This window comes from Schistocerca gregaria, chromosome 10, assembly GCF_023897955.1.
Source record: "Schistocerca gregaria isolate iqSchGreg1 chromosome 10, iqSchGreg1.2, whole genome shotgun sequence".
Lineage (NCBI taxonomy): Eukaryota > Metazoa > Arthropoda > Insecta > Orthoptera > Acrididae > Schistocerca > Schistocerca gregaria.
The window spans coordinates 71,817,369-71,841,988 of NC_064929.1; positions in this window are offsets into that span (position 1 = coordinate 71,817,369).

The window sequence follows — 24,620 nt, forward strand, 5'->3', positions numbered from 1 at the left end:
TGATATGTCAAACAGATTGCTTGCAATTACACCTACATCAAATTTATGTATATGTCTAATAACTTTACGCCTTTTTTTATTCAAAATGTTGTAGGCTTACTTGCGTTTCTTAATGTGATTACTGTACATGGGCAGAGAAGCGTATGTTATAAAAAAAGTGTAATTTAACTGAATGATTTTCACATATTTATTATTTTGAATGTGAATAGTATGCGTTGTTTTATAAAGCAGATGTTACGCCATTTCGTAATAGGACAGTCAGCTAGAAACGAAGCTTTATTTTCGGATATCTTAAGCTTCATGCTGTTGCTTGTCAAAAAGATTTCGACGCTCTAGAAAGTGTTTCATGAAGTGGTATGCTGTGTTTCAGTACCTGTGCTGAGCCCGAATCTCGTCCGACACAGAGCGGAATGAAACATCACTGTTTCGATACAATTAGTCCGTTCCAGGCACAGGTGGACTGAAACAGAATTATTTTGAAACAACGATACAGTTTCCGCGTCTGGCTCGAGATCGAATCTGGTCCGGTTATCCGAGACAGGTGCGGAATGAAACACCACTGTTTCGAAACAGTGAACCACAGACGTTCCGAAACACTGAAACAGTTCCACGTATCGATACACTGTATCGAAACATTGAAACAGTGGCCAAGTCTATTGGAGAGTCTCTGTTGGGTGTGGCGCAGTGAAACGTTTTTTCATTGTCTCACGTAAGTTTTCTCCATTTTCTTAGTTTTGTGATAACGGTGGCATTACGCTGTGTACGTAAGTCTAGTGTAATAATTTAACTGTGTTATTTGCTTAGTTATTTCGTTACAGGGAATTGTGCCACGAACACGGGTTATAACGAATACGAAGAGGACTAACTCCTACTACACTACTGGCCGTTGAAACTGCTACACCAAGGAGAAATGCAGATGATAAACGCGTATTCATGGGACAGATATATTATACTAGAACTGACATGTGATTACATTTTCGCGCAATTTGGGTGCATAGATCCTGAGAAATCAGTACCCAGAACAACCACCTCTGGCCGTAAAAACGGCCTTGATACGCCTGGGAATTGAGTCAAACAGAGCTCGGATGGCGTGTACAGGTACAGCTGCCCATGCAGCTTCAACACGATACCACAGTTCATCACGAGTAGTTAGTGGAGTATTGTGACGAGCCAGTTGCTAGGCCACCATTGACCAGACGTTTGCAATTGGTGAGAGATCTGGAGAATGTGCTGGCCAGGGCAGCAGTCGAACATTTTCTGTATCCAGAAAGGCCCCTACAGGACCTGCAACGTGCGGTCGTGCATTATCCTGCTGAAATGTAGGGTTTCGCAGGGATCGAATGATGGGTGGATCCACGGGTCATAACTCATCTCAAATGTAACGTCCACTGTTCAAAGTGCCGTCAATACGAACAAGAAGTGACCGACACGTGTAAGCAATGGCACTCCATACCATCACGCTGGGTGATACACCAGTATGGCGATGACGAATACACGCTTCCATTGTGCGTTCACCGCGATGTCGCCAAACACGGATGCGACCATCATGATGCTATAAACAGAACTTGGATTCATCCAAAAAATGACTTTTTGCCATTCGTGCACTCAGGTTCGTGGCGGAGTACACCATCACAGGCGCTCCTGTCTGTGATGCAGCGTCAAGGGAAACCGCAGCTACGGTCTCCGAGCTGATAGTCCGTGCTGCTGCAAACGTCGTCGAACTGTTCGTGCAGATTGTTGTTGTCTTGCAAACGTCCCCATCTGTTGACTCAGGGAGTGAGACGTGGGTGCACAATCCCTTACAGCCGTGCGGATAAGATGCCTGTCATCTCGACTGCTAGTGATACGAGACTGTTGGGATCCAGCACGGCGCTCCGTATTACCCTTCTGAACCCACCGATTCCATATTCTGCTGACAGTCATTGGATCTCGACCAACGTGAGCAGCAATGTCGCGATACGATAAACCGCAATCGCGATAGGCTACAATCCGGCCTTTGTCAAAGTCAGAAACGTGATTGTACGCATTTCTCCTCCTTACACAAGGCATCACACCGACGTTTCGGCAGGCAACGCCTGTCAGCTGCTGTTGCTTATGAGAAATCGGTTGGAAACTTTCCTCATATCAGCACGTTGTAGGTGTCGCCACCGGCGCCAACCTTGTGTGAATGCTCTGAAAAGCTAATCATTTGGATATCACAGCTTCTTCTTCCTGTCGGTTAAATTTCGCCTCTATAGCACTTCATCTTCGTGGTGTAGCAACTTTAATGGCCAGTCGTGTACTGTATAAAAAACTGCGTCAAATGATGTTGCAAATTGTAAGTATTAAAGCAGCAGAAAAGAAACACAATGTATGACATGTGACATTGCATCGGTACATAAAAAGAAAGAGAAGCGTATCAGTGAAAGTAGCACACCAATGCCTCGTGTTGGATATAGAAGTGTAAAACGAGTGATCTCTGATGAAGAAGAAAAAATTATAACTGAATATGTGATTAAAGCGTCGGAGATATTTTACGGACTTTGCCCTAACGATACCAGTAAATTAGCTCACGAACTGGCAACGACAAATAATATACCCATTCCATCAACTTGGGTGGACAATCAAACTGCTGGCCCAGACTGGTTTTCAGCATGCATGGAGAGGAATCCCCAGTTGTCTAATCGGTCGCCTCAACCCACAAGCCTTGCTCGACCAACGAGCTTTAATCCAACAAATTTGAATGCCTTTTTCAACAACCTGTCTAGCGTTATGGAGATATATATGTTTGAGCGCATGAACATCTGGAATATGGACGAGACATGTGTCACGACTGTTCAGAAACCAAACAGGATTGTTGCTAAACGTGGAATAAAGCCGGCGGGAGCTATCACGTCGGCTGTAACAGGACCTCTTGCCAATGTTGCTATTGTCATCAACGTTCAGGGAAACAGTACACCACCTTTCTTTGTATTCCCTCGCTTGAGGTGTCACGACAATTTTAATATAGACGGTCCTATTGGTTGCAGTGGAGCAGGAAATGCGAGTGGCTGGATGCAAGAGGAAGAATTTTTGTTACTCTTGCACCGTTTCGTAAAATTTGCTAAACCAACTCCTGAGCACAAATGCTTACTGCTTCTCGACAATCACGAATCTCAAATATTCATCGGAAGCTTGACTTTTTAAAAGCAAGTGGATTGTTATGCTGTCATTCCCACTGCGCTGTACACACAGGATGCAGCCTCTAGACCAGGGTTTCCCAACCTTTTCAGCTGGCGGACCCCTACTTCAGTCGAAAATCCATGGCGGACCCCTAGTCAGTCAATAGCACAGAAACTTTAAATTTCAGAGCGAAACCCATGGGAACTGAAAGCTTCGTAATGGAAGTGCCATGTTCCCAATGGACACCCCTCCCCCCCCCCCCCCCCCCCCCCCCGACGAAGTATCAATAGTCTCTGGTTTAGAGATGAATGAAAACAACTTGAAATTAACGACCCAGTTTGAATTCCCACTGTATCCAGACACTTACTAGTGGATTTACTCCCTTTGTTCAACACACTATAGCCTGATTAAAATTACTTGGTAACTGATATTTCACACGATGGAGCTGTGTTCCTCCAAGAGCAATCAACGTCACGTCCAAACTGTTAGCTGTTGACAAGCTGCCGCTTATGGCCAGTTCACTTCCACTATTTGACTACTGTTGTGTAAGGAGCATTTCGTAACAGTCGTGTGTGTGTATGTGTGTGTGTGTGTGTGTGTGTGTGTGTGTGTGTGTGTGTGTGGTTTTTGGTGAAATCCGAAGAAAAATGTTCAAATAAATGTTAACTCTTCCTACGATCGTCCTCCCTCCTCATTCATTTCAACTGGAAACTTCCCTTGTTGTGAAGGCGATGGAGAAACTTCCACCCTTCTTCAATGATTCTGACTTCAGCCAGCGATCCATGTTAGAAGTAATAAACTGGTCAAAAATCGACTTATGAAATAGGTAGTGCACTGGCAAGGCAAGTTGAACATTTAATTATGCCTGGGGCCGCATACGTGCCAGCGAGCGCTGTGATTGGTCGACAAAGATCGCTCAGCGCATGCGTAAAAGGTTTCAGCGCATTTAGCGCCGCGGGCCGAGGCACGAACGACCCCCGTATTGTTGCTAAACAGTCGGTCAGAGAAGCCGCATTCTCCGGCACTAAACTGTGTATGCGTTCTCACTTAGGAACCGCAAAGGCTGCTTGGGGATACGACTTGAAGTAAAAGTACACATGTTTGTCACACGAAAAAAAAAAACAGTGATGAATTTGATTTTCACATTTTTATTCAATAATTTTACTCATTATTTTACACGATTTGGTGAAATGTGGCCGTGGACCCCCTAGAAAGAGCCGACGTTGGGAATCCCTGCTCTAGACTGTTCAGTTTATGGTCCATTTAAAAAGATGGTAAATGCTTTTGCTGACAACTGGATCAAGAATCATCCGGGAAAGACCATGTCAATTCATGAGATCCCTTCAATTGTAATGGAAGCACTTCACTTGCTGTAACTCCCAAAAACATTGCAGCAGGGTTTCAATGCACAGGCATAGTACCATTTAAAAGGAATGCGCTCAGTGAAATCGATTTTGCACCATCATCTGTCACTGATCTGATCGCCCAGCACAAGCTTCCTATTATGCAAAGCGAACTATTCCCTTAGCAGAATCATTAGCGATATCTAGTGGCCCATCTGAAGCTGGGAGGACATCTAATCCTGATCTAGTAGCAATATGCGAGGAAACACCATCAAATGTCACAGCCTGTCATGCAGTACCTAGTGGTGTACACTCATCTTCTTCAGTTCACGCAGCCTTTTCACCCGAAGGAGTTCGTCCGTTAGCAAAAGCAGGTCCAAGGCAAGAAACAAGAAAAGGAAGAAAAATGAGAAAGTCTGCAATTCTGACCGACACTCCACAGAAACTGGCTATAGAAGAAGAGCTAAAGGCCTGTCCCCCGGCGAAAAAAAGCGGAAAAGAAGCTAAATTTAAAAGGCAGCTGGCCAAAAGTGCGAAAGCAGAAAAAACCTGAAGAATCATCATCGGAAGTCAATGATAGATAGCTACTGCCTTGTATGTGTCGAGCCTTCCCCCCACAGCATCCCAAAGAGAAGTGGATTCACTGTTGGGAATGTAAGGGCTGGTCTCATGTTGCTTGTACGAAAGTGGGAAGGGGGATATTTACGTGTGCCACAATTGTGAATCTGAATAGGACTAAGATACGCATTACGTTTCTCTTTTATTGACTCAATGAACATTTACTCATAAAGCCTGAATTCATTCAGTGTTATTAATTGCTATTTCAATTAATGCAATAAAGGAATAAGGATTGAAGTTTATTGATGTTTAATTAATGTTTTGTAATGGGAATGTAGTTTAAGTTACTGTATGAGTCACTTAGGTAATAAAAAGTTATTGTGTTACTTTCGTAACTCACCTGTGTTATTATCATCCCCGGTCATGGGGGGGGGGGGGGGGGGGGGGGGGTACAAAAGTAACAAGTACACTGACACCTTAAAATTAGTTTTACGAATACCAGATACATGTAATTTTGTGGATACTAAAGTCATTTGTGTTAGGAAAGCTTCGGAGAACATACACTTTAGTTCTGTTCGTTTCAAAAGTTTATAGGAAGGTAATAAAAATGCAATGTGCAAAATGTTACTTTGGTTCCCACTCTCCCCTACTTTATTTACTGAGGTGCGAAATTCCTCCTGCTGAAGAAAAAAGTACTGTCAGGTCCCAAGTGTCCAGACTCCTTGCGTGATGCGGAATGGACGTGTAGACGTTAGAATCCGTGCAAAATAGTGTAACCGGAAGATGCGGAGTTGTCAGGGCTTGAGTGGGGTAAGCGGCAGTGGTGGGGGATGTGGGTAGGCACAGTAGGGGAAATGCCGAGTGCTGGAGGGGAAGTGCCGAGTGCCGCTCTAAACTGAAGTCTGCACTGGCACTCTTTATGAGTGTTACAGGGAGCCCCTCCCCACCCACACTTGCATGGTGAATCAAAAATATCTGCTGTCACATCTGCTTGGGTTGGTATCTAAAAATAATTCCACCAAAAATGCAACAAATGCAGTGATTTATTTTTGCTTCGCCATTTGTAACTTTCAGATAAGCGTCATGATTGGTGAATTTTTACTTAAACCTCCATTGCTCTTATTACCATCTTAAAATTTGCTTCTTTTGCTAAAACACAATGGAGTTTATAAAATATCACCTCACTAACATGTTGTCGAGACACAATTGCGAGAGAATTCTGAAACTGGGGTTTATTAAGTTTATTAAGCGAGGAATGGAGGAAAAGTAAGGTCAGTAGATTACAGTGCAAAATGGTGTAATTGAAGCTTACATCACTCACAGATCCAGCAGATGGAGATGCTGCCCCATACTCCATATACCAATGATACCAACCAGTTTACCCATTCATTTTACCTGACTTCAGTTGCCAATCGAGGTAACAGCAATAAACATGGGCTAAGGCCAGAGAAAAGAAGAGCAGAAGTTGGACAGGCATGGGGATGGAGAAAATGGACAATGAGGGAAGGAGTAGATGGATAGAGAGAGGGGAGTGATAGGATTGACAGAGAGAGGAAGAACACTAGAGTGACAGGGAGAGGGGGAAGCAGTAGATGCAGAGGGAGAGGGGGAAGGAGGAGATGGACAGGGAGAGGGGAAGGAGGAGATGGATAGAGAGAGGGGGAGGGGTGGAGGTGGAGATGAACACAGAGAGGGGAAATGAGGAGATGAACAAAGAGAGGTGGAAGGAGTAGATGGACAAGGGGAGGAGGAAGGAGTAGATGGACTTGGTGAGGGGGAAGGAGTAGATATACAGGGAAAGGGCAAGGAGTAGATGTACTGGGCGAAGGGGAAGGAGTAGATCGACAGGGAAAGGGGGAAGGAGTAGATGCACAGGGAGAGGAGGGAGGAGTAGATGGAGTGGGTGAGGGGGAAGGAGTACATATACAGGGAAAGGGCAAGGAGTAGATGTACTGGGAGAAGGGGAAGGAGTAGATGAACAGGGAAAGGGGGAAGGAGTAGATGCACGGGGAGAGGAGGGAGGAGTAGATGGACAGGGAGAAGGTGAAAGAGTAGATGGACAGAGAGAGGGGAGGGATTGGATGGACAGAGAGAGGTTGAATAGTAGATGGACATGGAGAGGGGGAAGGAGGAGATGGACAGGGAGAGGGGGAAGGAGGAGACGGATAGAGAGGGGGTAAGGCTGGAGGGGAAAAAACACAGAGGGGAACGAGCAGATGAACAAAGAGAGGTGGAAGGAGTAGATGGACCAGGGGGGAGGAAGGAGTAGATGGAGTGGGTGAGGGGGAAGGAGTAGATGGACTGGGTGAGGGGGAAGGAGAAGATGGACTGGGTGAGGGGGAAAGAGTAGATAGACAGGGAAAGGGGAAAGGAGTAGATGCACAGAGAGAGGAGGGAGGACTAGATGGACAGGGAGAGGGTGAAAGAGTAGATGGACAGAGAGAGGGAAGGAATCGGATTGACAGAGAGAGGTGGAACAGTAGATTGACAGGGCGAGGGGGAAGGAGTAGATGGACAGGGAGAGGGGGAAGGAGGAGATGGATAGAGAGAGGGGGATGGGTGGAGGGGGAAATGAACAGAGAGAGAGGAACTAGGAGATGAACAGAGGGGCAGAGAAGAAGATGTACAGAGAGAAGGGGGGAGATGAGATGGACAGAGAGAGGAGTAGAAGCAGATTAGGACATGTATTTCCTATTCTAGTCCATATTTAGCAATTGCGAAGCACTGCCCGGTTCGCTAGCCTGTGTGTCTTTCCTAACTCCAGAATGACCATAAAATGACAACTAAAGGGCGAAAGAAAGAGAACACCGCACACAGACAATACTCTTGGACGTTCCCGCATCACCTGGAAACGTGAATCAGTTCCCGCAACGCGTTGATATGCGATCCGCCTCAGTCAGTGCGAGGATAGAAACGAAAGGAAGACAGATACCGTCCCGCTACGAAAACTGTGGAGAAGCTCATCTTGTCCCTGGCACGTACCACTGCCGAAACTGCCGGAGTAATTTGTAGCGGCCGTGTCAGGGCGCGGATGCTGGCGCGTTGTCGCCGGTATCCATCACGGCGGCGCACGTCTCTGCCGCGTGTTTGTCGTGCGGTCGGACAATACAAACAAACACACGAGGGCGCGAACGCTCGTCGCGGCACGGTCATCCCGGGCGCGCCGAGATGGAACATGGAAACAATATTTTTTTTTTGTTCTGCTATTTTGTTGTTCCTGTTAGTTGCGTCTGGAAATAGCGACACGGGACGTAGCGCTGCGGCAGGTTCTCCTCGGAGCGGGTCCGGCGTTCCCGCGTGTATTCTTAGCCCCGGCGGAATGAGGCGACTCGGCGCCACGGAAATAATAGAGGCGCGGCCGGGAGATGAATAGGATCGAATGAAGCGAGACGGTCGCGGCAACAGATTGGGCGCCGAGCGAGAGATTTGTGGCGGCGTCGGCGTGGGCGGCGAGCTGCGCCTCGAGCCGTATTTACGCGCCTCCTCGAGATTAACGGGCTGCGACGGCCAGATGTCGGCGCGCGGACCCGCTCGCTCACCGGTTTCGACAGACGCCGCGCGACGTTTCGACACGCGACTCTGTCACCTTCAGCGGCGCCACACTTATCTTTTATAGTAATTGCGAGGAAGGGGCAGAAAAATGAGAACTGGACACAAAGTAGTGCAGTGAGATGAAAGGAAAGAGGTAGAAAAGTTTGAGAACATTTCGGATACCAAACATGGCCTGTGAAGGAAAAGAGTGAGTTGAAATAAGATGGGTAGAAAATTGGAAAAATTTTTCAAATATTTGAGATGGACGACGAAGAAATTGGGTGACATAACGGAAAGGAGTGGAAGAGTTGGAAAACTTTTCAGAATCGAGAGAAGAGTAGATGAGGAATGGAGCGATTTAAGTGAATACGTTAGGAAAGTGGGAAAATTTTTCAAAAGTATAAAACAGACAATGAAGGAATGGGATGACATTATTGGAATGTGTAGGAAAGTGCGTGACCTTACTGGAATCCAAGGAAGGGCAATGAAGAAAAAGGATGAGTTAAATGAAAGAGGCAGAAAATTGGGAGAACTTTGCAAAAGTGTGAGATGGATAATGAGGGAATTGGCTAAGATACGTTAAAAGTGTCGAAAAGTGGAAGAACTTTTCAGAACTGTGAAATGAATAAAGGGATGCGAAAGCGTGCGACAGGTTTTCCAAAGAGTAATTTGGATAATGAAGAAACTGGATCAGTTAAATTAATGTGGTAGAAAAGTGGGAGAATTTTTCGGAAGTATGAGGACAGAGAAAGTATTTGTCAAACTGGGTTTCAAACTCATGAGCCTAACAAGCAAGTAATAGACTCATATAATGAACAGGATAGAAACGTGGGTGAATTTTTGAAAAGTATGAGATGGATAGTGGGGAAATGAGATGAAGTTAGTCAAAGGAGTGGAAAACAGGACGTTTCAGAATCATAACCTGGACAACTAAGTAATAAGCTGAGGTAAGTAAAGGGGACAGAAAAATTGATTCAAAAATATGAAATGAACAACGAGGAGTGCAATGACTTACACGAAAAACAGATAAATTTTTCAAAAGCTTATTATGCTAATGAAGATACTAAATGGGGTTAGTGAAAAGAGTATAAGAATTCTTCACAACCATCAGATCAGTAACTCAGGAATGGATTGAGGAAAATTTGAGAGGTACAAAAATAAAAGAACTTTTCGAAAGGATCAGTAAGCATGGGTATTTGAATGTACTGCAATTAAATGTGACAATGCAGAGGGAATGAGAGTACGAAGCGAGAGACAGAAAGTAATAGATGCATTACGCTATTTGGACAGTAGAATAACTGACTATGTTTGAAGCGGACCGGATATAAGGTGCTGACGCACAATTCCAAAAGAAGCGTTTGTCAGAAAGAGAATAGTTTTAATAGTGACTATGAATTTGGATATTATGAAGTCTTCCTTATGTGGATATCTGTCAAGAGTGTAGCTTTGTTCGTAAATGAAACTTGGACACTAAACTGTTTAGACAAGAACTGAATAGAAGCTTTTTAAATGTGACGCTGCAGAAGAATGGTGAGTGTTAGATAGATGCAGCAGATAATTAATGGAGAGGTATGACATCGAATTAGGCAGTAAAGAAATTCATGGCACAATTCGACTAAAAGAAGGGATCGGTTGACAGGACACTATCCAAGGCACCAAGGAATCATCGATTTGGCTATTCTATGAACAGGAGATCACAGGTCGGGCTCCCAAAGCGTTTAGCGATGGTAGGCATTTGGTTCTTTATATCACTATAGTAGACAGTAGTTGATTACAGTTCTCGTCAAGACAGCAAATTTCTGGTAACAACGAAATGATACGATATGCTCCATGGAAATGTACCGGCAGCTCGGCCAAAGAAATAAGGCTACTCAGAATTCCCTCAGGAAACAATCGGAAAGGAAACTGCTTCCGAAACACTTGAGACAAGCGGAAGCAACTATATGGTCCAACTTCCGTGAGCTATGTTACGCTACTGGCCATTAAAATTGCTACACCAAGAAGAAATGGAGATGATAAACGGGTATTCATTGGACAAATATATTATACTAGAACTGACATGTCATTACATTTTCACGCAATTTGGGTGCATAGATCCTGTACCGAGAACAACCACCTTTGGCCGTAATAACGGCCTTGATACGACTGGGCATTGAGGCAAACAGAGCTCGGATGCCGTGTACAGGTACAGCTGCCCATGCAGCTTCAACACGATGCCAAAGTTCATCGAGAGTAGTGACTGGCTGGCGTATTGTGACGATCCAGTTGCTTGGCCACCATTGACCAGACGTTTTCAATTGGCGAGGGATCTGACGAATGTGCTGGCCAGGGCAGCAGTCCAACATTTTCTGTATCCAGAAAGGCCCGTACAGGACCTGCAACTTACGGTCGTGCATTATCTTGCTGAAATGTAGGGTTTCGCAGGGATCCAATGAAGGGTAGAGCCACGGGTCGTAACACATCTGAAATGTAACGTCCACTGTTCAAAGTGCCGTCAATGCACACAAGAGGTGACCGAGACGTGTAACCAATGGCACCCCATACCATCACGCTGGGTGAGACGCCAGTATGGCGATGACGAATACACGCTTCCAATGTGCATTTACCGCGATGTCACCAAACGCGGATGCGAGTATCGTTATGCTGTAAACTGAACCTCGATTCATCCGAAAAAAATGATGTTTTGCCATTCGTGCACTCAGGTTCGTCGTTGAGTACACCATCGCAGGCGCTCCTGTCTGTGATGCAGCGTCAAGGATAATCGCAGCCGTGGTCTCCGAGCTGATAGTCTGCGCTCCTGCAAAACCTCGTCGAACTGTTCGTGCAGATGGTAGTTGTCTTGCAAACGTCCCCATCTGTTGACTCAGGCATCGAGACGTGGCTGCACGATCCGTTACAGTCATGCGGATAAGATGCCTGACATCTGGACTGCTAGTGATACGAGGCCGTTGGGATCCAGCACGGCGTTCTGTATTACCCTCCTGAACGCACCGATTCCATATGCTGCTAACAGTCATTGGATCTCGAGCAACGCGAGCAGCAATGTCGCGATTCGATAAGCCGCAAACGCGATAGGCTACAATCCGACCTTTATCAAAGTCGGAAACGTGACGGTACGCATTTCTCCTCCTTACACGAGGCATCACAACAACGTTTCACCAGGCAACGCCGGTCAACTGCTGTTTGTGGATGAGAAATTGGTCTGAAACTTTCGTCGTGTCAGCACGTTGTAGGTGTCGCCACCGGCGCCAACCTTGTGTGAATGCTCTGAAAAGCTAATCATTTGCATATCACAGCACCTCCTTCCTGTCGGTTAAATTTCTAGTCTGTAGCACTTCATCTTCGTGGTGTAGCAATTTTAACGGCCAGTAGTGTAATAATGACAACAATACTGTGAGCGGCACTATAGTTGCTGTTGAGACGTGTTGTCAATCGGTTTTTTTCTGTTTTCAAGTGAGCAATGAAGCAATTTCTTGTCTATTGCAGAAAATATCAGCAAGTTGTAGAACACATTTTCATGAGATATTTAGCATTTGCGACATGTATGCCTCAGTTTTACAGTCATCGATGTAAGGTACAAAGCACGACGTACAGAACTACGCATAGCGGGTGGACTATGTGAAGAATCTGTAGTCTCTAGCGCACAGTGTCACGTGTTAGTGGTAATAATTAAGAAAAAAGTAATTATTGATAACTGTTACAGTCATTAGTAAGAGTGTTATAAATTGTGAAAATAACATGATCCTTTAAAAAATAATTTACTTTTTATGACATTCACAGTCGAACCATTTTGGTTCCCACTGTAAAAAAATTTTATTCCACTACTTAAAAGTAATTTGCCTCAGGTTGCGGAGCATCCCTACAGAGATTTGAATTTCCCGCTTACCGAAAAGCAGTCGAAGATCATGACGAGGGCAACCCACTTTGTGGAGATTTGTTGATAATGGAGCTCCTACTTATAGCATGCTTTCGTTTAATATAAAGGAACGTGGCGGTGAATAGCCCAGAGGCGCAGAAAAAATGGTTTATATGGCTTTGAGCACTATGACACTTAACATCTGTGGTCATCAGTTCCCTAGAACTTAGTACTTAAACATAACTAACCTAAGGACATCACACACATCCATGCCTGAGGCACGATTCGAACCTGTGACCGTAGCAGCACCGCGGTTCCGAACTGAAGGGCCCAGAACCGCTCGGGCACAGCGGCCGGCGAGCCGCAGAAGTGGACATAGCATTTTTCTGCCCACAAAAGTGCTGCTGCCTACCGGGAAGTCGTCCCACCAGGTTTAATGTACTCCATCATTGTTGTCACTGACTTTGACACAGAAAGATTGTTGCGTTATTGTTTAGCAAAAATTTTCCTGGTTTTCAGTCTCCTGATGAAAGGTAAGTATATTTATGTTATTCTTGTTACCTCACTTACACATAGAGTAATGTTTCTTACAATATCGATGTGTAAACAATGTCACTTGTCTTATACGCTAAAGAGTGTAAAACCTACAGCGCCTCTCGGTGTTGAAAAAACAAAAATAGTTCCCAAATTAGCTCCGATGTCCTTAAAATATGAATTCACAAAATGACCCATGTCCCTCCACAAGTAGTAATTACGAAAAATAAATAAAACAAAGAGAGGAAAATATCTAGTATAGAAAGCAAAAGAAGAGGAAAATTTAAGTATAAATATTTAGAAACATGGGAAGGGGAAAAACAGTAGAAAATGTTAAAATATTAGTTAGTCCAATACGTATTAAAATCAATATTATAGTCGTAGAACGTAGGTCTGGGACATCAAAGATAGTGTTTATTAAAGTATAAATAGCCATACGTTGTAATTACGATACTCCAGTCTCTAGTCTGTTCTAGTTCGGAAGTTATTTAGGACGTACAGCTTTAGAGAACAACAATTGGGACTTTATTAAACGGGGATCAAGAATAGATCGTGACGAGATTGTTTCTGAGGATTGTCAATGCAAGACTAACTTGGACATTTATCAGATTAGATAAACGGGAAGGAGAATAGTAATCTCTTTGGCTCTAATGTCAATTCGTGTGAATATTTAAACGCTTTACTGAATTGAGAATTTTAACCGGATTCGGACTTTGAATTGTGATAGTGGGAAACTTTAACTTCACGCGACTAGTGTTCATAGTTAATGACAGTTTGCGGGTATTAAATAGAAGTAACTTACTTACCGAAAGTGACAGGATATTATCTAACATCTCTGATGCTAGCGGGAATCCTACTTAGGCATCTAATTAAAGAACTTCTTTGAATGAGATCCTATGAGTGAACCTATTCAGTAATAATTCCTGTCAATAAACTGACGTTGTTAATTTGAAACATAATACCAGTCCTGAACATTAATTTCACTTACATTAATAAACGTTAAGGTTACGTGATCTATGCCAAGAACAAACTAGCGATTCGTAACTAAAACAACTGAACGAAAGGTTGAAGTGTCGTCCTCTGTAAACATTGGTAGTAAAGCTAGTAAAGATTTTTCCTCTCAGAGTTGGGAAGACTAAACGTGTAGTGACCACCATTTAACATGGGTTTTAAAACTAATCAAACTGATTCTTAGCCGGGACAATATTAAATAAAACTGAAACCCTTCAGTGACAGTCAATGTGTAAAAAATAAAATCAAACTTTCACCTATTAGACGAAAAAGCGAAAACAGAAAAAGGGCTGCTACAAGAGCCAAAGAAACTGGTACACCTGCCTAATATCGTGTAGGATCCCCGCGAGCACGCAGAAGTGCCGCAGCGCCACCGTGGCATGGACTCGCCTAGTGTCTGAAGTAGTGCCGGAGAGAGCTGACACCATGAATCCTGCAGGACTGTCAAAAAAATAAATCCGTAACAGTACGAGAGGGTGGAGATCTCTTGACAACACCACGTCGCAAGGCATCCCAGATATGCCCCACAATGTTCATGCCTGGGGAGTTCGGTGGTCAGTAGAAGTGTTTAAGCCCAGAAGAGTGTTCTTGGAGACACTATGCAGCAATTCTGGACGTGTGACGTGTCGCATTGTCCAGCTGGAATTGTCCTGTCGGAGTTCACAACGGACGTGAATGGATGCAGGTGATCAGACAGGATGCTTACGTACGTGTCACCTGTCAGAGTCTTATCCACATGTATTAGGGGTCCCATATCACTCCAACTGCACACTCCCCACACCATTACAGAGCCTCCACCAGTTTGAACAGCCGCTGCTGACATGCAGGGTCCAAGGATTCATGAGGTTGTCTCCACACCCGTACACGTCCATCCTCTCGATACAATTTGAAACGATACAAGTCCGACCAGGCAACATGTTTCCAGTTACCAACAGTCCAATGTCGGTGTTGACGGGCCCAGGGGAGGCGTAAAGCTTTGTGTCGCGCAGTCGAAAGCGTACACGAGTGGGCTTCGAAGGCCTATACAAATGATATTTCGTTGAATGGTTCGCACGCTGACTCTAGTTAATGATCTAGCATTGAAATGCGCAGCAATTTGCGGAAGGATTGCACTTCTGTCCCGTTGCACGATTCTCTTCAGTCGTCGTTGGTCCCGTTCTTGCAGCAACTTTTTCCGCTCGCAGCAATGTCGGACATTTGAAGTATTACCGCATTCTTGATATTCACAGTACATTCGTGAAATGATCGGATGCAAAAATCCCCATTTAAACGCTACCTCGGAGATGCTGTGTCCCATTGCTCGTGTGCCGACTACAACACCGCGTTCAGACTCACTGACATGAAATCTCCTGTGACGAGAGCCTCCCGTCGGGTAGGCCGCTCGCCTGGTGCAAGTCTTTCTATTTGACGCCACTTCGGTGACTTGCGCGTCGATGGGGATGAAATGATAATGATTAGGACAACACAACACCCAATCCCTGAGCGGAGAAAATCTCCGACCCAGTCGGGAATCGAACCCGGGCCCTTAGGATTGACAGTCTGTCGCGCTGACCACTCAGCTACCGGGGGCGAACTCACTCATATCTTGATAACCTGCCACTGTAACAGCTGCTACAGACACTTGATGCTTTATATAGGCGTTTCCGAGAGCAGTGCCGTCTTCTGCCTGTTTAAACATCTCAGTAATTGAATACGCACGCCTATACTAGTTTCTTTGGCGCTTCTGTTTATTTGAGGTTACTCAATGTAAAAACAACCTGCAGCCTGAATTACTTTATATACGAAACCCGACCATTCTTGCTGTACGCTGCGTCGTATTCTGTTGCACTGCACTCCGTATTTAACACGGTTCCCCGTCGCCAACTTCGCTTTCCTGCAGCGATATCTGTGCCCGATTTCATCATAACAGGAAACTTAACAGCTAACAAAGGGTTGATTGAGGTTCAAAATGGAGTTTTATTGATATCGAATCTTAACTTCGAACTTAACATGAGTATTTTTGCTTCCACTTTATGCTTTGCGTTTCACCCCACCTTCGAAAAACTAGCGTTGGGAACTCTTTTACGGGATAACTCAGACAAGCTGGAAACAAGCAACCTAAGCTATAGATCACTTGCCTACGAAAACTGTGAAAACAGAAGACTGTAAACTCTTTGATTATTGGCAGAATGTTAATAATTCAAGCAACAAATCAAAGATGCAAATGAAAGACGACCGCGTCTTTATAAAGAAAAATTGGATGTTATTCGTGTGTGATTTAAAATTGCCCTGGAGAAAGACTTCCACGAAATGATTTCGAAGAAAAATAAATGTCCTTGATAAAGATGGTTCAACTGAGAAATATATTATACACATCATTGTTATTTCTTTATAAGACTAATTGAAATGACCAGAGTTATTAAATATCTTTTCGTTTTCCATCTTGGTAGAGTATATAATTGTTCATTTTGTTTAATGAAGAACGTTTGGCTTCTTTTGACACAAGATTACCTTAGGAAGAAGACTGAATACGTAGTTGCTGTCAAAATCGCCAATTCATCAGAGAGGTTACTGATTACTTCTTTTTTAAGTTTAAGCAAGGTTTAGGTTACTCTTGTAAAACTGACTGTGACTGATCATTAATAAACGAATTAATATACGCAACTGCCAATTTTTGTTTAAAGAGCTACTCCGATTACGAGAGTAAAATTGTGTTTTTTCTAGTTGTAATAATCCCACCTAGAACGTGCGATTTGGTTTCAAACATCTGATAAACCTGATGCTTGAAAACAACTGAAAGCTTTCCAGCTATCCGCGGAGCTTACGTGTGGTGCACAGCTCTGGCTATCGCCTCTAAATCAATTTGTGTATTCCACAAGCTTCACCCGTACTCCAGTCGCAGACGGTGCAAAGTTTGTCATTAAGACTTCTCTTGGATTTTTCACGACAGTGTCATTTTGCGAGATATGGTCTACCCGGGTGGAAGTCGTAGGTTTCGTAGTCCTTTCGTAAGCCTAGGCTGCGGGCGTCTTTTAGGGAAAACCATTTATCTCGCAGTTGAAACAAAGACTTGCAGCTGTAAATAGTTCTTGTAGTTATTGTACGTGATTGCCGAAAATTGAATATGCACGCTGGTAACAGCTTCTTTGGCGATTATGTGTACTTAAGATTACTCAATGTTAAGAGCAATTGCAGCCGGCATAATCTTATGTATCAATTCCGGCCATCCTTGCTGTACGCTGCATCGTATTTTGTCGCACTGCAGTGCGTATTTAACACGGTTCCCCGTCGCCAACTTCGCTTTCCTGCAGCGATATCTGTGCCCGATTCCATCATATCAGGAACATTAACAGGTAATAAAGGGTTTATTGAGGATCAAAGTGGAGTTTTCTTTGTATCCAATCTTAACGGCGAACTATGCATGAGTATTTTTACTTCCACTGAACGCCTTGAATTTCATCCCACCTTCGAAAAATTAGCGTTGTGAACTCTTTTACGGGATACATCACACAAGCGGGAAACAAGAAACAGAAGCTATAGGTAATTTGCCTAAAAAGACGTGAAATCAGGAGACTGTAAATCCTTTGATTATTGGCAAAATTTTAAGGAATTCATGCAACAAATGAAAGACGACCGCGTCTTTATAAAGACAAATTGGATGTTATTCATGTGTGATTTAAAATTACCCTGCCGAAAGAGTTCCACGAAATGATTTCGAAGAAAAATAAGTGTTCTTGATAAAGATGGTTCAACTGAGAAATATATTATACAGGTATTGTTATTTCTTTGTAAGACTAATTGAAATGATCAGAGTTATTATATAATTTTTTCTTTTCCATCCCAGAGGAGTACAGAAATGTTCATTTTGCTTAATGAAGAATGTTTGGCTCCTTTTTACATAAGATTACCTTAGGAAGAAGACTGAGTACATAGTTCCTGTCATAATCGCCAATTCATCAGAGAGCTTACTGATTATTAATAAACGAATGAAAATACACAACTGTCAGTTTTTTTTAGAAAGGTACTCCGGCTACCAGGGTAAAAATTTTCTCTTTTCTATTTGTAGTAATGCTACCTAGAACATGATTTTGGGTCAGACGTTTGATAAACCTGATGCCTGAAAACAACTGAAAGCTTTCCAGCTATCCGTGCAGCTTACATGTGGTGCCAGCTTGCAATGTTGTTTGTGCCTCACTGCCTTTTCTTAAAACTAAATAGTGCCTGATTTTCTTCAGAGAAACTCAGTAATGCGTGTAAATACCGTAAATGTAAATCTGATTCAGCTGGACAGCAAGAAACTGTTTAGCGCGCAGTCCCCGCAACGATATTAGTTGTGAATCTTTGAGTATGGACTCTAAAAAAAAGACAATTGATTTATTAAAAAAAAGAGAACTGTTAATCTGTATCTGGTGGAAAGAGGGCGTGTTGATAGATCGTCGCACAGAACGTATTGTTACATTTAATGAAAGTTTATATTTTAGTGATAAAACCGAATAAAGTATGTGTACGAGTTACCAAACATTTAAGTATACAAATTTTCTGGACGTGAAGAATAGAAGTATCTTGTTTTTGGAAAAGGAGCTGAAATTCATTGTCGTCGCCATCTATCAATCGACAGGATTGTAGGTGTACAAAATTCACTAAGTACAGGAAAAGAAATGCATTCTCTGTACTTTTAATTCGATACGTAACAACATCTCATAATTTCTTAATTACAGTAATTAAATTATGTTCTTGTACAATAGTATTGTGCTGAACTCCACTGACCAATTTTGACGCAGCAGGATGTGTAGTCTGAAGGAAGTTTGTGTGTCAAGCAATCTCCTTTTCTGACGAAAAGCAGATTGCTGTTTATCTTATTCACTTACAACAGTGGCCCCTTAGGTATGAAAAGCTACGAAAACTTGGGCTCAAAGCTATCCGTAATACGGCCAAGTAACTAACAGAGTCGTATTTTAAACCTTAAAGAACAATAACTTCCTCCAAATTACAATACGTCACCAGCTGGTCCAAAAGCTGATCATTCAAGGACGCAGCAAACAAAATTCAGGTACCAGTTACGACTTAAAATAAAAATCTCAATCAAAAATGAATCACTCTCTCTCACCAAACGCATATCTAAATATTCATATTATTAAGATGAAAGTCATTTTATAAGCTCTGGCAATCGCGTCTAAACCAACTTGTGTATTCCGCAAACTTCGCCCGTACTCTATTCGCAAACGGTGCAGCGTTTGTCGTTAAGACTTCTCTTGGATTTTTCACGTTACTGTCGTTTTGCGAGATATAGTCTACCCGGGTGGAAGTCACAGGTTGCATGATCCTTTCGTAAGCCTGGGTTGCAGACGTCTTTTAGGGAACATAATTTGTCTCGCAGTTGAAACAAAGACTTGCTGCTATGAACTGTTCGTAGAATTTCGCTGTGTAAATGGGTACAAATTCAATTAGTCCCCTGTCGTTGTTGGTTAGGCGAAGTGACTGGTTATGTTGAGAGAATATGCGTTGAAAGTATTAAACACACAGAGTAGTGAAGTTAATTTGATCTCAATATACGAGATAGCAGAAAGTTGGATACGGACATCTGTACCAGTTTAATTGGATATTCTGTGTGTATGAGGTTACTCAATGTAAAGCAACCTGCTGCCTGAATTACTTTATATGACTTGCTCTAAGCTAAGTCATATTTTGTAGCATTGCACTGCGTATTTGACACGGTTCAGTTTCGCCCAACTTCGCTTCCCTGCAGCGATATCTTTGCCAGACTCTATCGAAACAGGAACATTAACCGTTAACAAAGGGTTGTTTGAGGTTCAAAGTGAAGTTTTGTTTGATCCAATCTTAACTGCGAACTAAACATGAGTATTTTTACTTCCACTGTTCGCTTAGCGTTTCTCTCCACCTTCGAAAAATTAGCGTTGTGAACTCTTTTACGAGATATATCAAACAAGCAACAGAAGCTAAAAAACCGTGAAATCATAACACTGTAAATTCTTTGATTACTGGCAAAACTTTAAGGAATTAATGCAACAAACGAAAGATAAAAATGAGGCCAAACGGTTCTAGGCGCTTCAGTCTGGAAACGCGCGACCCCTTCGGTCGCAGGTTCGAATCCTGCCTCGGGCATGGATGTGTGTGATGTCCTTAGGTTAGTTAGGTTTAAGTACTTCTAAGTTCTAGGGGACTGATGACCTCAGCTGTTAGGTCCCATAATCCTCAGAGCCATTTAAAGATGACAATGAAAGACGACCGCGTATTTATAAAGACAAATTGGATATTATTCGTGTGTGATTTAAAATTACCCTTCCGAAAGAGATTGTGCGACATCAGTTAATTTTAGCGCAAAATGTCGCAGTATGTATTACTAATGTAAATGTTTGTTCAAGGACGGTCTCGCGACGTTTACCATGTAAGGTAAAAGGTCGCATTGGACAACGCCGCTTTGAAGGACGAACACGATACAAGTACATATCTGTGTCTCAAAAACTTTGCCTAAATATTATGATACACATATCTGAAACCATCTTTTTAAGCCGATCATGTTACGCTAAAATTTAACATAGGATTCCATTCAAAAAAAACCGTAGGTGGCCTCATATCTCTGTAATAAAAAATAGCACAAACATGTAATGTGATGTATTCAAGTAGCCACCGTCCCTGCAATTCACTGTCCAAACGTCATCTATTTATCTATTATGTTTGGGGAGATACAGGGGTGTTATGACTTAGCTGCCTCACCCTGTATATACTATCCCCCATATGGCATATGGCGTCATCGGATCAATATCGATGTCATTGCAAGTGTACTAATTATTTTTGCGGCAGTGTACGAACTTCCGATAGCTGGCGGCACTATACGTAGGCATCACAATGGTGTCTGTAACAGAGGTGCATTCCAAGCAGAGAGATGTTACTGAGTTTCTTTTCACGGAGCATCACAGATATTCATATGTCCTTGCAGCATACCTACGGAGACATGGCAGTTAACAAAAGCACGGTGAGTCGAGTAGCGGGGCGCCTGTCATCGCCGCAACCAGGGCGCGCAAAACTGTCCGATTTCCCGCGTGCCGGCCAGCTGGTCATAGCTGTCACTCCAGCAATGTTTGAATGTGCGGATACTCTTATTTATTTACTCGTTCGGCATATACAAAGGCGATTATTCTTACATTAATTACAATATACTTATACAGCTGTGGTAACAATACTCTTTACAGTTGCTCTTACAATACTTTGCAACATTACAAATACTCTCAAGCCACTTGTAAGGCCCAGTCACTGAGTATGTGTATGTCTTTCAAATCAGCATCATATCCGTAGACTTCACACACGAGTAAAAGGTCCATTGTTTGGATTACACCACACTCACATTCAGAGCTATCTTCCTTTCTTCTTTCTTTCGATACTGTCTTTATCCGGCTTTGTGCGCAGGGTCGTCAGAGTTAAGTATGGATTTGGCATTGTTTATTTTAAGGGGTGGCCGGATGCCCTTCGTGCCGCCACCCCATACCCCCCGTGACGGAATTAGTGTATCCCAGCTGTCTGCGACGAGAGTAAATCGTGAAGCAGTGTGAATGTGATTCAAATGTCTGTGAGTCGTGTAACTGGGGCGGAATGTGGGACCAGCCCGGTATTCATCTAGTAGGATGTGGGAAACCGCCTAAAAACCACATCCAGGCGTGCCGGCACACCGGTCGCTGTCGTTAATCCGCCGGGCGGATTCGATCCAGGGCCGGCGCGCCTACCCGAGTCCAGGAAGCAGCGCGTTAGCGCTCTCGGCTACCCTGGCATGTCACATTCAGAGCTATCTGACAGGCCCCATTTCTTCACTAGTTGGTCGCATCTGCGGACACCTGTTGTTATACGGTTCAAAGTTGTCCGCAGTTTCCTTGGGAGGTTGAGTCCTTCAGTCTTCTTGTTGGGGTCGTCAACCAAATGCAGTTCTTGTTTGCATTTGCAGCACATAGTTCCTTTCAGGTTGTTTTTCAGTTGAAGCCTTGAGGCTCTTCGACTATTTTGCAGAAAGCAGTCCTTGATTTAAGCCTGTTTGTAGCTGTTAGATCTTCGTGAATATGGAGGCCCGGGTCGTATAGGACTTTCTGGTATGTTATTAGGGCTAGCTGTTATCGCCTGATCTCAGGGGCTCTATGTTGACTATGAGAGGGAGCCAGGCACAAGGGGTGGCCCTGAGTGTTCTCGGGATCATTCGCATTGTCTCCTCAGCTGGACGGCCACTTAAAAAAAAAATAGCCACGTGTGCACTTCTCAGCCAGACTGGTGAGTGTGGCGGCGCGGTTCCTTCCGCCCCTTTACGACAAACCTGCACCTACCTGTGAACATTGTCTCTGCAGATCATCAGTAGGGAAGCCGAGCGAAACCTACTGTACTTCGATGTGAACCAGGCTGCAATTAAAGTCACAAGATCTACATTTCGGGAGAAAGTTTTCACATGAAATGAAAGGTTGGAAATTTTGTCCTTAATTAATGTATTCTGGAACTTAGGTGAACAAGTATCACTGCCAAGCCCGTGCTAGTCTTAACACAGTCAGTCAGAACCTCTTTCACTCACGTTAGCAAGTTTATGGTGTTGCATTTCCCGAAAACGTAACAGCTACAAAAATACGTATTGTTTTTGGTTGAGAACGGTCGCCAAATATTAAGTCTGACGGTACCTAATGCAGTCACAGTTTTTAGCCACCGACTTGCTGAATACGCCAAGTCTGTTCTCGTCACAAAATTCACTTAAAAATTCCGAAATTTCTACACACCCACTGGAATAATTATGGCGTCATTTTACAACACTTTTGATGAATGAAACACTGCTAGATCCGGCAACTTATCATTTCCGTCTGACCTACTACTACACACTGTTCGATGGCTACTGCTTTACCACTGGTCAGTTTACTCAACAACCAATAGCAAAACAACATTCTCCCTCGTCAGTCCACGCTTTTCTTCAATAACCAATCGCAAAATATTAAACCTAACGACTGCACTTTTTACCGACGTAATTATCTAATGAAGGTTTGTTTATGCATAGTTATTTACTATTGTTATTTATACCTGAATTAACTTTCTTTTACCATAAACTTACTTTAGTAACCTATTCTACAAAAATCCCCATTGTCCACATCCATACATCTTCGAAATGTTCTCACACTAAATCCCACTACATAATTCGTTAAACAATTGTCTTCATATTAACCTTAAACCACACTCACGCACTACTAAAACACATTTATAACATTTTACATACACAAAAAGACATAATAACAAGAAAATACTAGAACAGTTTATGAAAAACATTCTATTACTTTAGTGCACTCTCGTGGGCAGAATCGAAACTAAATCAGTCCCCTACCCAATACTGTCCTCTATCGGCTGATACATAAACTACGCGCGCGTCCAGTCTCGCGTCACCATCTGTCACTATCCAGCTCTGAGACACATCTCCGACGGCCTCCAAGGCAGGATCGGTATACGGCGCTACGCCTCAAGTGGTATTCAAGAGCTAGTGCTGATGTGCTCAAAGTGCTCGCCCCGCATCCCCCTGTCGTTCCAGCCAGCTTCGAAAGGATACCAATGTGACTGTGCGGTTACTCTCATTGGTCACGATCGATGGATGACAATCAAACACCTCGGTGCACTAGTTGGGGTACTATACTATACCTGCCGGGTTCCTCGCAGCCAACAGCAGACCGTAAAGAGCGACTAAGGAAGATCCGGGTGAAATTGTTTGCGAGCTACGAGGCAGATCGTGACAACTCTTTGTCGAACCTCGTCACAGGTGATGAAAGATGGGTCCGTCACTTAGAACGGGGAAACAAAACGGCAATCAGTAAAGTGGCGCTATACCACCTCACCTCCATCGGAAAAGTTCAAAACCGCACCCTCGGCCGGTAAAGCCATGGCGACGGTCTTATGGGACTCTGAAGGGGTTATCCTGTTTGCTCTCTCATGGTGCAACAGTAAACTACGAAGTGTATTGTACTTCCTTCAGGAAATTGAAGAAACGATTCCAGCACGTTCGTCGCCGCAAAAATGAAAACGAGAGTTTCCTTCTCTATGATAACGCCAGACGTTACGCTATTCTGCGTACCTGAGAGGAGTTCTAGAACTACATATTACGGTTCTTCCTCAGCCACACTACAACTCGGATCTCGCACATTTTGACTACCATCTGTTCGGCGCAATGAATGACGCGCTTCGCAGAGAGGAGTCCATGAAAGATGGGGAGGTTTCTGACCAGAAAGAAGTTGCCTCCGAAGTCGACCATTAGAGTGGCACCATATAGGCATGCAGGGACCCCAGTAAGGTGGTGTAAGGCGGTCGCATTGAACGGAGATTAAGTTGAAAAACAGAGTTCTGATGTATAGGAATCCTAAATAAATCCTACCTGCATTCAGAAAAAAAGCTATGTTGCATTAGTTACTGAATGCCCTTCGTAGTAAGGGAGAAACATTTTTTTCCTTTCACTAATTTGGGTGGGTTGTAAGCGAGGAAAATGTTTCGCAAAGGATTGAAATTATATGTAAAGTCTATTGGAAGACGTTAAGTGGCCTCGTTCTCAAATGCTGGATGAATGATGTCTGGATATTTGTGCACTATCAGTTACGCTGCCTTAACACAAACACATAGATCCAACTGTAATACTCGCTTTACCGCTTTTAGCT